The sequence below is a fragment of the Dromiciops gliroides genome, chromosome X, assembly GCF_019393635.1.
Source record: "Dromiciops gliroides isolate mDroGli1 chromosome X, mDroGli1.pri, whole genome shotgun sequence".
NCBI classification, from domain to species: Eukaryota; Metazoa; Chordata; class Mammalia; order Microbiotheria; family Microbiotheriidae; genus Dromiciops; species Dromiciops gliroides.
This window is the reverse complement of record NC_057867.1, coordinates 80,949,918-80,965,966: the sequence shown is the minus strand read 5'-3', so window position 1 is coordinate 80,965,966 and position 16,049 is coordinate 80,949,918. Positions and strand designations below refer to the sequence as shown.

General features: G+C 45.3%; 1 pseudogene; it reads left to right on the top strand.

Annotated features, from left to right (window-relative positions):
- The first annotated feature begins 11,369 nt into the window (after nt 1-11,369).
- Nucleotides 11,370-12,063, top strand: LOC122734017 (annotated as a pseudogene).
- Nucleotides 12,064-16,049: the final 3,986 nt, after the last annotated feature.

Sequence of the window (16,049 nt, the reverse complement as noted above, 5' to 3'; positions counted from 1 at the left end):
CAAATGAGTTTTGTAGATTGACACAACAGTTTAGTTAACACGAGATATCAACAGATAAAAAACCATCACTTCAGCACCAAAGATAGTGGATAGCTCTTCCAGGTATCCTCTCAGTAAACCCCCTAATCTAGTCCTAGGCACACAAGCATGCCTCAGAGGAAACCTAAGGGCACATGGCAGCACAACCACCCTGTGACTCTTCAAACACATGATGGATGCCACAGGCTGATGCACCCAGAACCACACTGGTCATCTGCCACCCCCACCAAGCTGTGTGAGTCCAAAGTAAACCTGCTGTTGTTAAATTCAGTGACTTGAGAGTGCTCCACCTCATGCCAACAGTGATTTTGAACTGAGCACTAGCATTAGACCAGGCTCTCACATTTGGCATAGTTGGCCATTGGGATGAGAGTCAAAGGCCTCATGACTCACACTGAGGGTGAAGGAAGCACCAAGCCCAGAATTCCCTGGTTGGTGTTGACTGCCACAGTAATAAGACCAAAAGTTAGGTCAGCCCATTCAGCAGCCAGAGACAGAGTTCTTAGCCTCCAGGGACTGTGCAATGATCATCTAAGGCCAACTGATGGTATGGGTGGCTGTGCATGTGAAGGGATCTGTCCTGATGGGAATGGGGATGGATGGACTACAGCCAAGGCCAAACCCTATGGTCTTTTACCCAGAGCCTCAACTACCTGCTGAGACTAGAGCCCTGAGACTGGAGAAAAGAAGATATGGAGTAGAGAATGGGAAATTCCTGCCCAATTGGGCTCCTCCTGCCAGTCAGTGCCCCACCCAACTCAAGTGGTCCTCAAGCTGTGCTCATCACCCAAAATGGCAATCTCCCATTTCGGGGTAGATATTTTCCCCAATAAGCATCTGCAGCTACATGTCCCAGGTACTCCCAGGACATGTGCCCAATCTACCAGAAGTCATGTCAGTAACAGATCAATGCCACCATAAGAAAGGCCAAGGATCTCTTGTGCAGTGGTTCCTGGGAGTCGAGTCTCTAAGACAAATTGCCTGATAAGAAAAGGCTGTTTCTAAAAATAGTTCTGGCTGATCTTCTCCAGTCCTTCCTTTTTCTATTTCCAGGTCAGAGCTGCCTTGGCCTCAAGGTCTTTGTTCCATCAGAGGGCTTTATACATTTTGCAAAAATATCTCAGGTCCTCCTATAATGCCAGGTTTGCTTTCTTCTGGGATAGTTAAGACAATTCACTCCCAGAAATGCCTTGGTAGACCAAGGGATGGAATTATTAGGAGGTTCCTTTTTTGTAACAGAACAAAAGAGGTGAAACTGACACTATATTACTGTCATTTGCCCATTGGAGAATCTCCTCAAGGGTCAAATATAAGATTCTTTGATTGTCAAAGCCCACCATAAACTTTCCCCTAGATTTGTGCTCTTTCTACACCCTATCCTCTCCCCTCAGATATTCTGTGACCCGGTGAAACTGACCTCCTTGCTGGTCTTTGCACAAGACTCTCCATTTCCCAGCTCGGGCCCTTTTCAGGAGCTGTCCCCTTACCCTGCAGTGCTCTCTCTCTTAATCTCCACCTCCTGGTTTTCCTGACTTCTTTCAAGTCTCAGTTATCATCCCAGCTTTTATGAGAAGCTTTTCCTGAGCCGCCCTAAATTCTGGGGCCTTCATTCTCTTGCTTATTTCCAAATCATACTGTATAGAGGTTGTTTGTATTTACTAGTTTGTATATTATCTCCCCTATAAATCTGTGAGGGTGTTGAGAAAAGGGATTATCTTTTGCTTTGCTTTGTGTCTTCAATGCTTAGCAAAACTTAGCAGGAACTTAAGAAACATTTATGGACTGAATCCCTGACCATTAGATCATAAATCCCTGTATTATGTCATAAGCTCTCCCATTAGACAAGACTCCTGTAGTTGATTGTAATCCCTGCTGTCACATCCTAAACTGCCCCATTAGACTGTAAGCTCCTTGAGGGTAGGGACAACTGTTGCCTTTTTTGTACCCCCAGCACCGAGCATAGTGCCTGCCACATAGAAGGCACTTAATAAATGTTTGTCTATTGATGGCTTGATTGTTAACATTGGAGTTTCTTTAAAGTTATGCCTTTTCCTTTCCTTGGCTATAAACACAGTTCTATGTTCCTTCAGTTGCTTTAGCTTATTCTTTTTCACACAGACCTATTCCCAGTGGCTCTCTTCTCACCCTGATCACCTCCCCCTGTTAGCCCTTGCTCTTAGAGGATCAGGGCATTGCTGGTAGAATGCCTTATGACTTACCATAGCCTTTATAGCCAATAAAGCTGAGAAGGCCATAGGTGCCCAGGAGAGAGATCTTGACTTCCTGACACTGGTGGTTTTAGCCTACACGCTACCCTAGGTTTCCTGCTAGTTAGTGTAAGAGGCATCTGGGCCATGGCCAATCCTTCATGTTGCTTTGAGGTGACTCTCTGTGGGGAAGTGGCCACATCCACAGAGAAGATTAGGGAGCAGCTCATTTGGTTCTCCAAGTTCAAGCAGAAAGAGCCAAGGGATTTGTTCCCCTGGTCCAGGCTAGGCTCTTTGGGTGGGTGACTCAGAGGCCTTCCTCAATCAGTTTCTCCAATCCTCATCTTATTTGTCATAGAATTCTATGTAGGTGCAATGCAGTCTGCACTGTATCAAATGAGCAGTGTATACTCAGCCATTTTCTGTTCTTTTAATTGAGATGAATCTCCTTTAAAGGTAAGACTTATGCTGGGGCAGTCTGGGGCAGAGGGGTCAGGGCTGTATTGAGTAGCCAGAGCTGCCTATGGACCCATTTTCCAGGCATGGCTCCTGCTAAGGCTGAACCGCCAACAGTTCTCATTAGAACTGGCCAATGCAACTCTTCCACAAGCTTGCTGATGTGGCGCAGTTATCATTCCATTCTCCCCTTCCTGAATAGATGTTCCTGTTGCAAATCTTCTACCTCCAAATAGTCTTTAGAGATGCCCCTTTGCTCCTGCTCCATGTTCTCTGAACCCATCCCTTCATCAGCCATGTGATAACTGCCAGGTCAGGCCTTTTTATGAAAACCCAGGCCCCTAGTGGATCTGTGCCTTCAGTCAGATCCTTCATCCCCTTCCTCATCTGGGCCAACACCCTGCATTCTGCCCCATAGAGTGGAATTTGACACAACACCTATTTCTAGCTAAATTGTTGTTCATCTGCCCATCCCCTCCTAAGTGCTTGGCTGAATCAGTGAGCCATTTTGACCCATCCTAGGGTTGTTTAGTGTCATTCATCTGAATCCATTTCAACCTCCACAAAGATCTTCCATCTATTCCCTCATCACTTTTCAGCTGGAATATTTCAGTAGCCTCCTCAATGGTCTCCATTACTCAAATCATTCTCCTCTTTAATCCATCCCCCACTGAGCCACCAAAAGGATTTTCCTCCAGTGTAAATCTGGTGATGTTCATCCATTGTTTTATGAATTCCAGGGGCTGCCTAGTATGTCTGGGACCAAATATAAACACCTCTGTTGCCCATTGAATTCCCATTCCTTACCTGACTTAATCCTTCATTTGGAACCATGTTCATTATTTATTATATTTTTATATATTATATTCATTATTTCACCACCTCTGTGATCCAGACAAATTTCTTTTCTTGCTATTCTTTACCTGTGATACTTTATTCCCCAACTTTACAGAGGCTGTCCCCTTTTAATTTAATTTAATTGCCATTGGGGAAAACATCACAGTGTTTTGGTACCAGCTCATCCTTGCAAATGACATTGCAATTTGCTGAAAGATTAAGAGCAGACAAGGAGGAAGGGGAGAAGCATAGACCAAGGGAGCAAACTGTCCAAGTGCTACTGTGACACTTTCCTACCTTCCAAATCATGATTTGATTGACTATTAGCAGCCCATGTGACAGTTCAGTTCCAGTCACAGGGTGTGAAACAACACCAAATGAAGTCCTGAATTTAGAGACTTAGCAATGCAGCCCTTCAGAGGAAATACAGCCATTCAGACCATACTATCACTATTAAAATGTATACTAAAGCCTTAGTCATAGCAAGGGTCATCTGATACAGGAAAAGACTGAATGATATATGAAAACTGGGGAATGTATTGATGTTGCCCCCCTACTCCACCCAAGAGCAAAACTTGGAGTAAATAAATCAAAGCAAATGGCTTAGCTGGACCATCCTTTTCTATTGTGTATAGAAGGAAACCCCAAGTTTTGCTAAACAGGCAAATTCTATATGGAGTGGGGGGACACTAGTCTAGTTCCTTATAATTTGAAGGGAAGAAATTGAACAGGAGAGAAATGGCGGGCTGCCATTTGGAAATGGATGTGCTAAAGGAAACTCCAAATGAACATGTTTAAAAAAGAAGTCATGTGGATAAAGCACCGGCCCTGAAGTCAGGACGACCTGAGTTCAAATCCGGCCTCAGACACTTGACACTTACTAGCTGTGTGACTCTGGGCAAGTCACTTAACCCCCATTGCCCTGCAAAAAAAAAAAAGAAGGCATGGTTTTCCCAGAAACCCATTCCTCTGTTGAGCTTCCTTTTTACTGATTAAGACATAAGTATCGGGTTCTGTAGCTCCAGAATCCATTTAGAGGCTGGATTTCATGTTGTTTTTGAGGGAAATTCGGGAGAACCCAGGCAACTTCCTGGCTTCTCTCCGCCATCTGGGCCCCACCCTCCTGAAACTAGAACAAAAAATAAATACACCATTCAATTAAATGACACCACACAAAATAGATTGAGAGGAATAACGTGTCTTCCTCAGTAGGCAGGATACATTATTCAAGTCCCAGGGGCTTCTTCTCCCCCATCTCTACAATTCCTTCCTTTCCTTGTGAGTTAACAATTAACCAATAGAGGATGTTCCTCTCAGATAAGAACAGAGTACATTATTCAAGTCCTAGGGGCTCATCTCCTGCCTCTTCCAAAATTTTCCTTCCTTTCCCTACTGAGTTAGCAAAGGTTTTCTGAAGTTAGAGAACAAAGAATAATAAAATCTCAGGGTCTGGTTGTTGGATGGGGTGGCGGCAGCAGTGGTCCCACATCTGGGTGGGGAGGGTGGTCTACATGTTTAGAAGTGTCACAAAGAATATCACCCTGGATGGGTGAGGGCCTTTGTGTTAGAGTTAGGATAAAAAGGGAAGTTTGCTGTAGCAAAGTGGGTCACTCTCCTAGAGTGTCTGCCCTTTCTTGAAAGATCATAATAAAACGGCTTTCCTTCTTTGCACCAGACCAGGAGTGGTGACTCAGTTTATCAGTTTCTAATATAGATGATATGGAGAAGGGGAGGGGAAGAGTTCCTAGACTGTCTCCTATCTCTCCAGTTTCAAGGGCAAGCCAAGGATGGGAGAAAGGAAGAAAGAAAGAATGGAAAAGTTCACCTGAGGAGGGGAGAGAGGGAATGTCCCCACAGGCTCCTCTTTGGTGACAAGAGCTTCCCTGGAGAACCATTCACACACAGGTTCACCTTTGAAATGTATGGAGCAAACTGCCTCAGTTTACCCAAATAACTCGAGGAGACCACCAAGTCAAGCAGAGACAGATTTATTACATCCTCATGAGGACGGGCAAAACCCAATTACAAATTGAAGTCTTGCAAAGATATGCCCAATCCTCTAGGTTTTTATAGTAATCTTGAAAAGGACTGTCCCCACGTACACCTAGGGTGGATGAGCTCACAATCTAACATCCAATCCTGTCTCACCCAGGGTGCGTGTTCAGCTCGTGATCAATGTATGGAGACATGCATACGTGTTCCAGGAGCAAGGGGGAAAAGGGGAGGGGGAACAAGGTCAAACCAAAGGAAGAGGAAACAGGGGAGTGACAGTCAGATGTTTCAGATCTCACAGTTCCCACTGACTCCCCTCTCCAGGCCCCTGTCTCTAAAGATATTCAACCTGAATAACAGGAAGAGTCACTCAGGTGCTTCAGCATTGTTAAGGATGACAAGGTTAAAATTTATCTTTGGTTATGTTGGGAAGAAAAGAATAATCCATTGTTGGGACCCCAGGGCCAAAGGGATTCTGCTCTGAGAAAAAGAGACAATGTCACTTAACATCTGGTCTCAACTCAATTGCTGCATCCTGTGCCGAGTCCCTTCCTTTCTTCTTGAGTCCCGAGTACTGAGTTGGTGGGCTAACTCCCTGACCCACTGACTGGGGTTCTGACACATGATGGATTGCAGACAAAATTAATATGTAGCTGACAAGTGGGGAGACTGAGCAGAAGTAAAAATACTGTTAATTGGCAATAAAACTTAAAGGAGACAGTGAGAATTTGACAAGCAATAAACTTCTAAACGAACTATACTGGGGCAGGGCTGGGTACCTTCCAGACCCCATCCTCAGAGTTTAATCTGACTCAAATCCATAATTATATCATACAAATATACCCACCCACCTACCCACTCATTAAAACTCAGATGAACCTACCTACATACACAACAAAGGTAGAAACAAAGGTACCAATATCCCCACGCCCCTTATACACATCCCTCTGGAAGCTAAGAGAAGCCAATTCAGGGGTCAGCATGAAAAGTTTGGGGAGGGAACCGAAGAGAAAACAAGGACCAGAATGGGAGGGGCTGAGGCAGGAATAGGGGAGGGGGCACTAACCTCACACCCAGCCCCTCAGGCACTACCAGGACCCTCAAGATCCATCAGTAGGGAAGACGGGGGTAAGGGAGAGCAGGGGTGTAGAGGGGGAGGGGAAGGGAAGGGGGTTAGGGGCAGGCAGACCTCGAGCTTCTCATGCCCCTTCTCCAGACTTAAAGGAAGAGGGAGATCATCCATTCTTCTCCTCCCCCAGAGACAAAGAGGACTTATACTAATAGAGGGTGGGAGCGGGGAGCTGACACTGTGACTTCACCGCAGGGAGGGAAGGAAGGAGGGAGGGAAGGGGAATTTGTGACTTCAGCTCAAGAGCAATAAGGACCCCTCCAGTCCCTTCTCTCAGCCCCCATCACCCAGCCCGGCTAGGGGAGGGGGCCCCAGTGCATCTTGCACCTGGAGGTGGGGTCAGGGCTGACCAGGGTCCCAGGTTCCTGAGGACAGGATGCTGGGGCTGGGGTGGGGGCAGTGGCTGAGCTCAGCTTGGGGTGGTTGAGGGTCGAAACTGGGAGAGGGAGGGCGAGAAGGGGGAGGGGCACGTCAAGGGAGGGGGGTCGTGGGCTCCACAAAAGGGAAGACACAATAGCTACAGCAGCATCTGCAGAGCACCAGCCCTTCAAAGGGACTTGGATTCCACCCAAGCCCCAGAGCACAGCAGAGGAGGAAGGGGGTGGGCTGGGGGAGGGGCGGGTCTCAGCCTCCTTTCTCCAGGCAGGAGGAGACAAAGATCAGGCGGGAACAGGGGGGCACCCAGTCACATCAGCCGCCTTTGTCCATGTGTGGGTACCCTGGTCTAAAGCCTATATCATGTAAAACTTCCAGAGCCTGGACAAGAGGGAGCCACACCCTCCTCTCTGGCTCTGTCTCCTCTACCAAGTGACTTCATAATTTTCTTTCTCAAACTATTTCAGATTTGGGCTTTTTTTCTGTCTCACACCAGCCGCCTGCCACTAGTGAAGTGGCATAGTGGAGAGAGAACTGGAATTGGAGGCTCAAGACCTAGACTAAAGTCCTGCCTTACTAACTTTGTTTCTTTGGCAAACCACTGAAACTTTTTAACCTTAATTTTCATGAATGTAAAATGGGGGTGGAAATAATATCTATGCTAAGCAAATTATGGTGTGGTTGTGAAGTTCAAATGAGATGTTGACAAAATGCTTTTCAAACCATGAAGTACTATAGAAGTGTTTATTATTCTTGTCATTATTAATCATCTCTGTTAGTCTTTTGGATGGAGTTTACATATCATGCTATCTAATCTTTTCTTTTGAATGTTCTTTAGATCACTGCATAGAATTACTGTCCAATGAAAGTCACTAAGAGTGTTGGGATGTTACCTCAACTGCTGCAGGCTCCATGAAGATGTCTTTAGGACAATTCTAGGAGGACACAGGACTGTGGGGATCACATGTTCCTCATACCGTTCCTACATAGTTTTCCTTTCTTCCCCTAGGTCTCTGTATGCATCCATGCAGATTACATATTAGGGATACTTGGAATGCTATTAAAATATTGTTGTTGCATTTTTATGCATCAGTGTTAGGACTGGGAGATGGAGGCAAGAGTTTTGTTCCATAACAATGTTCTAGTTCCAGTACAATTTATTTCTGAATTCTCAATGATATTCAGAGGTCTCCATTGGTAACATGGACATTTGTCATTTGTCTATTTTTGAAACAGTGAGCTTTTGATGGATTATCCCAGCCACCACTTCATGTCTTGCTAAGTAAAATACGCCCTCCAGAATATTTGCCCCAATTCAACAAAATAGCTACAAAAGGGACTTCACAGGGGCAGCTAGGTGGCACAGTGGATAAAGCACTGGCCCTGGATTTAGGAGTACCTGAGTTCAAATCCAGCCTCGGACACTTGACACTTACTAGCTGTGTGACCCTGGGCAAGTCACTTAACCCCCATTGCCCCGATAAAAAAAAACAAACCAAAACAACAACAACAACAACAACAAAAAGGGGATTCACGTATGTCATGTCATTTGATTGCATTCAGCGCCACACTGGTGTAAAGAATACAAGAAATGGGAGTCAATGCCAGCCTGCTGCAAACATGCTGGCAGATACAGAGGTTCCTAAGTGGCTTAGCATCCAGGATTCAGAAGGAAGAAGTGAAATTGCAATTCCAGTCCATTCCTTCCAAATTCTGGCCCTGGGTTCTTGTCACTTTCACCAGGAAACTCCTCATGGGTGGTTTGTATTGGCACTTACCTTATGTAGTAAGCTGGGCAATGGGATGGAAGAGGGAAGAAAAACTGAACAGAAACTGCAGGCAGCAGCACCAACATCATCAGAACCGCCACCAGTATCATCACCATCGTCATCATTGTCATCGTCCCCACCACCAGTCAGCATGATTACTGACAGTCACTATTCTCAGGAACAGCACAAATGTCTGCATTGAACAATTCCAAAAACATCTATTTAGAACCCATCAGCATGACTTCAACTGAGCATCCAGGGGATGCTGCTGCTTTGGTGCCTGCCACAAACACCCCTCCCCAAATTAAGCTACTGAGGTTTCTTCCAAAACCAAAATGAAAAACCAACAATTCTTTTTAGGTTTTTAGTTAGTTTGTTTGTTTTTGTTTTTGGTGAGGCAATTGGGGTTAAGTGACTTGCCCAGGGTCACACAGCTATTAAGTGTCAAGTGTCTGAAGCCGGATTTGAACTCAGGTACTCCTGACTCTAGGGCCGGTGCTTTATCCACTGCACCACCTTGCCACCCCAACGATTCTTTTTAAATGTCACTTTACAATTTGCATGTGCACTTGCTCCAGAGAAAAGACCATTCTGCCACATTCACCATAGTGAGGAGCCCCAGTAATTATAAATACTAAAGCCCATATTAAACTGTCCAGTACCTGCCTGCCATGAGGATCCTGCAGCTGACACCAACCCTGTTCACATGCTTGTCCTTTGCAAGGAGCCCTGCACCAGCAGGAATTCGATGGAATTGAGCGTGAGGGATCTGACAAGGCCTGAAGCAAAGCCAAGAACAAGTTGTAAGCGCCCCACATGTAAAGGTGTGACAGGCCAGGCCTGTGTTAGAAGATAAGGGCTACCCTTTCACAGCTCTGAGCTTGTCTCTCTATTTGTCTGCAGAAAGTGTTGCTGGCCTCATCTCTCTCCATGGTCTCATCAGTGGCACAGAAAGGTGCCACCACACTTGCCGTGTGGACTTGGAAGACAATGCAAGGGCCAGAACTGCAGAGCTGAAGGGAAAGGGAGCAGAAGAGCTAAAAGACTTTCAGCTTGGAAGGGCTCCAAGCTCAGCGGGACTTGCATACTGGGAGTTTTGACTTCAAATCCCTCTTCAGCTCCATCTTAGCTGTGGCAACCTGGCTCACTCACTTTGAGAAACCCAGCCTCAGGTAATTCCATTGTCAAACATGGGGAGGAATGGCTCTCACCTCAAATGAAGTTAAAAAAATAACAAGGCCCTGGGGCGGCTAGATGGCACAGTGGATAGAGCACCGGCCCTGGAGTCAGGAGTACCTGAGTTCAAATCTGGCCTCAGACACTTAACACTTACTAGCTGTGTGACCCTGGGCAAGTCACTTAACCCCAGTTGCCTCAATAAAAAAATAAAAATAAAAGTAACAAGGCCCTGACACAATCACATCCTCATTGTCACCACCAGTATGGATATTCCTGTGATTGTGAGTGTGCTTCCTTTCTTCCTGAAAACTTCAGAAAAGGTCCCTCAGGGGAGCGTCTGATGAATTCCATCTGTCTATCCAGAGGCACCTCCTCTACTTGGCAGTCATGATTCCCTTTCAAGAGCCACCTTCAAGAAGTAGCTTCATCCAGTGGGACCAGCAGGAGCCGCAACCTCCTGGTAGCCAGGGCTGGTGAACACCAGGGACTGATCTGGGCAAAGGGGGTAGCATTTACCCTCCAGTGACCCCGGCAGCCAGCAGCAGGAGGCAGGCCAGCTCGCCCCCATCCCTCCTCGAGCAGTTACCAAAGCGATTCCTCGAAGGGTCAAAGGTGCCCCCACCCCAGTGTTATGGGCCTATAGTACCCCAGAAGTTCTCTGGGGCACATCAAAGAACCTTCTCCTTGAGAAACTAAACCAGAGGACAGACATGCCTAGAGAGATAAGTGGAACCAGATCTGACTGAGCTAGATCTGGGACCCCCACCTTTCATTCTAGTCTCCTTCAACCCTGGGGTGATAAGATTAGGTGTGGCTGCTTCCTTTGTGTCCTGAGGAGATGGCTTGAGAGATCTGCAGCCACCCCTCACCCAACTCCTCCAGCCACCACCAGTGGGGGATGGTCCTCCCTCACTAAAGGAACTTTCCACAGTCAGATGGTCACCCCCATCAGTCCTCTATAAAAGTACCTGCCTGTCTCCTGCTCGAGGAGATTGGTATCTCAGAGCTACTCTCTATGTGCCATGCCTTTCTCCCCATGAAAAGTTCAAGGACTTCTTTCGTTGTTTCCCTTCCCTTCCCTTCCCCTGCCCTAAAGAAATGACTATCTTATTCTAACTGCTTTTGTGTACAAGATGGTATAATTCTTTAAAGAGGAATTCCTAAGGACCCCAAACCCCTACCCCTATCCCCTATCCCTTACCCCTTACCCCCTTTCCCCCATTACACCAGGATTGCCCAGGCAGATCGAACACATCATCCAGAACAGGAGTTCGAGTCTGCCTCTCGCCTTCAGTGTCTGTGCCCTCAGCCTTTCCCACACACCTTGGCATGCAAGCCCCCTTCATTCTCCTCCAGTAACCTTGACTAAAAGGGGAGACTTTAAACATGTCATCCAAATTTCAGTTCATTTCTGCTCCTGGAGACAAGGCGAATTTGCAGGCTCTGGAATGGATGAACACAGTAACCTCCAAGTCTGATCTGTCCCACAACACAAAATTTGCAATTCCTGATTTCAAGGTGGGGACCTGGCATTCTCTTGTTGGTCTCTCAGATGAGTTGGGGAAACTTGATATATTGGCCGAAAGCCTTCTAAAGAAGATGGCTCAGAGGCTAAGTAGAAGTTTTGGAAGATGCAAAGGGCAGAGTTCATGAGAACCTATCGGCCAATAGGACCAACTTCTTTTGTGACTCACTTTGAATGGGACACGGCCAAGTATCCTGCCAAGCCTCTTGTGGCCATGGTGGACATGTTAGCAAAGCAACTGGCACAAATAGAAACATACCTGAAAACTCCAACAGCTGCCCACAGCACTCTGAAAGGAAACCTAGAGAATCTGGAAAAGAGATCCTCAGGAAATCTCTTTACATGGACATCAGTTGATACTGTGAACAAAGAAGATTTTGTACTGGATTCAGAGTATCTCATCATTCTCCTGGTGATAGTTGCAAAGCCAAACTATTCACAGTGGCAAAAAAGATATGAATCTCTCTCAGACATGGTGGTACCTTGATCAAACAAACTGCTGAAGAAGATGAAGAAGGCCTCTTAACAGTCACAATGTCACTTGATACTTACTAGCTGTGTGACCCTGGGCAAGTCACTTAACCCTCATTGCCCCACAAAAAAGAAAAAGAAAACAAATTAAATGCTGTCCTTGTGGCTATATAAGCATCCCCATCCCAGCTCTAAACCTAGAATGGCTCCTCTTCTACAAGGCTGGCAGGCTTAAAGCTTAATGATCCCAGTTGTAATAAGAATAGGTCGCAGAGGGGGCAGTTAGGTGGTTCAGTGGATAAAACAGCGGCCCTGGACTCAGGAGGACCTGAGTTCAAACCTGGCCTCAGACATTACTTGACACTTACTAGCTGTGTGACCCTGGGCAAGTCACTTAACCCTCATTGCCCAGCAAAAAAAAATAGGTCACTGAAACTGTCTCACAAGCTTGTCAATGGGTCAAGATTCTAACTATACCTTCCTTAATAGGCTTTCTTATTACTATTAAGGGAACTCTCTTTTGGTATAGGTCTATGTGCCCTTGTGACTCTGTCCCTGGCTGAGTTGCTCTTCATCTGTCCATGTCCTTCTATTCAGTATTTGGTTATGAGAGTCACCAAAACACTTTGAGCCATTCTGGTGTTTCTGAAGGCAATATGCCATGAAAAGAATCACCCAGAGTCTCCTCTCGTGAAGACTTTTTGTTTTGTTTTGTTTTTTGGTGAGGCAATTGGGATTAAGTGACTTGCCTAGGGTCACACGGCTAGTAATTGTCAAGTGTCTGAGGTCACATTTGAACTCAGGTTCTCCTGAGTCCAGGGCCAGAGCTCTATCCACTGGGCCACCTAGCTGCCCCTGAATTTCTTACTGAGATAATTCTTCTGATTTCAAAGTATTATTTTCCCATGTAGGAATGTAAACTGTTTGATCTTTTAATATCCCTCATAAAGTCTTTGTCCTGTTTACCTTTTTATGCTTCTCCAGGATCTTGTATTTGAAAGTCAAATTTTTTGTTCGGTTCAGGTCTTTTAATCATGAATGCTTGAAAGACCTCTTTCTCACTGAAATCCCATTTTTGCCTCTGAAAAATTATACTCAGTTTTGCTAGGTATGTGATTTTTGACTGAAGTCCCAGTTCCTTTGCCCTCTGGAATATCATATTCCATGCCCTTCGGTCCTTTAATGTAGGAGCTGCTAAATCTTGCTTTATCCTTATTGGAGCTCCACAGTATTTGAATTCCTTTTTTCTAGCTGCTTGCAGTATTTTCTCCTTGACCTGGGAGTTCTGTAATTTGGCTATAATATTCCTGGAGGTTTTCCTTTTGGGATCTCTTTCAGGAGGTGATCGGTGGATTCTTTCAATTTCTATTTTAGCTTCTGCTTCTAGAACATCGGGGCAATTTTCCCTCACAATCTCTTGGAGGACGATGTCTAAGATTCTGTTTTGGTCATGGTTTTCAGGTAGTCCAATGATTTTCAAATGATCTCTCCTAGATTTATTTTCTAGGTCAGCTTTTTCCAAGGAGATATTTCACATTGCCCTCTATTTTTTCATTCAATTGGATTTGCTTTACTGTGTCTTGGTTTCTCATAAGGTCACTAAGCTTCCATTTGTTCAATCCTAATTCTTAGGCAGTTATTTTCATCAGACAGTTTTTTAATCTCCTTTTCCATTTGGCTTTTCAAACTGTTGACTTTTTTCTCATGACTCTCCTACATCGCTCTCATTTCCCTTTCCATTCTTTCCTCCTTTTCTCTACATCTTCTTTCTATTTCTCCTACTTTCTCTTCAAAGTCCCTTTTGAGAGTTTCCATGGCCTGAGACCAGTTCATATTTTTCTTGGAAGCTTTGGATGTTGGAGCTTGGACCCTGTTATTATCTTCTTCTTCTGAGGTTGTATTGTGGTCTACCTTACCCCCAAAGAAGTTTTCAATGGTCTTCTGCTTTCTCTGCCTACTCATCCTGGCTTACTATTTCTTGGCTTTTAACTCCTTTTTAAAGCGTGATGCTGCTTCCAGGACACACTGTTCAAGCTACAGCATAGCCTGGGGGATGGTTGAGCTGCTTCTCAGCCTGCCTGGCCTCGCTTTCATTTAATTTTAAACTCTCCACTGTGGGGTGGGGGTGGGGCGGTGTGGAGCTGCTTCTCCGCTCCACTCCTGTTCTCAGTTTCAGACGGTCCCAGGTGTTTTGGGTTGAGGGGGGGCAGGCTTTAATCTCAGCTGGCCTGTTCTCAGGTCAGGAGATGACCTCAGGCCTATTTACTAAGAAACCAGCCAGCAAAGCTTTCTGTGGTGTGGTTCTCAGCTTCTGATGAGACTGCTCCCCTGCTCCCCTCCCCCACCTGGGTTCCTCCACTCAGAATTTCTTCCTGGTTCCTTCCCACCAGTCCACTGGTACCCCTGAACTTCCCCCCACCCCCACCCCCGCCAGCCGTTCAGTCTGACTGTGCGCTCAGTTCCAGAAGACACCGGTGCTGCAGCTGATTCAGAGGCACTGGGGCAAATTCCTCTGGTGGGTGTCTCATGTGTTGCCCCGATTGTAGGGTTAGGCTTTATTCGTGGCCCAGCACAGCCCCCTGAAATCTATCTATAGCTGGAGAAAACTCTCAGCCCATATTTTTCTGTGTTTTTCTACCCCAAGGGTTCTTTTATTGCTATTTTTGGGGTTATTGTATCAGGAGCCCTGTGGGTTTAATGTCTTTCCTCCCCATCTTGGCTCCATCCCAGAGTCTCCTCTTGATTTGCATGACACCAACCTCAACCTCCCTTCCTGGCTCTATCTCATGATCCCACCTCTCCTTAAATCCCATATCCAATCAGCTGCCAAATTTTGTGACTACCACCTCCTCAGAGTGTCTTTCATGCATTGCCTGTCCACTCACAAAACCTCATTGTTTCTCACCTGGACTGTTTCTATAGCCTCCTCATTGGATTTTCCATATCAGGATTTTCCTCCTCTCTGATCCTTCATTTACTCAGCAGCCAAAGGGATTTTCCAAAAGCCCTGGTCAATCTGTTCAATAAAATGGAGTGGCTCCCCAGTACAACTAGCATCAAATACAGATACCTCAGTTTGTCATTGAAAGCCCTTTCCACCCTGGCTATGTCGTACCTTTAGGGATTTATTATGTATTACTTGATAACAATACAATTAATCAATAAACATTTATTAAGTGCCTACAAATTGCCAGGCACTGTGCTAAGTGCTGGGGATACAAAAAGAAACACAAAACCATTCCTGCCCTCAAGGGGCTCCAACTCTAAGGGGGAGACAACAATCCAATACATACAAATAAGCTGTGTATGAAATAAATAGGAAACAATTGGGGGCAGTTAGGTGGCACAGTGCATAAAGCACCGGCCCTGGATTCAGGAGGTCCTGAGTTCAAATCCGACCTCAGACACTTGACACTTACTAGCTCTGTGACCCTGGGCAAGTCACTTAACCCCAATTGCCTCACCAAAAACAAAACAAAAAACAAAAAGGATACTGCTGTTTATTTAAAAATTTACGACAAGGAAAAATACTTCAAATGTCATGATTTAATGACATCAAATAATATCATCATTTCATGGTTACTTTAAGGCACTTATCTTGTGTCCAACTCCTAATTTTACACTCAGATGAATTCTAGAGTCTACTCTTATTGGGTTTTAACCTGTGGGACAGTTTACTCCTGGTGAAGGGGCAAAGAATGGAGATAAATGAAGTCCTGAATTTTTTGACAGGAAGTTAGTAATGAATGCTTTCAGTGCAAATAGGAAATCTGGCTAAATCATCAAGATCAAAATTACCTATTAAACTCTTCCTTGTAGCAAAGGTCATGTGATATAGGATAAGAATTCATTACAGTGGACACAGTTGGTTTCAGCCTTCAATGTACCAGTTAATGGGGGAAGGCATTGGTATTATCCACAAACAAGAGCAATATTCAGAGAAAATAAATCCAAAATTCTTGGTGATCTTAGTTTTGAAGGAACCACTGTGAAATCAGGCATGCAGGTAAATATTTTCCCTGGTGTGCAGGGCTAGTAAAAATAAAACAAAAATAAAACCCCAACAATAG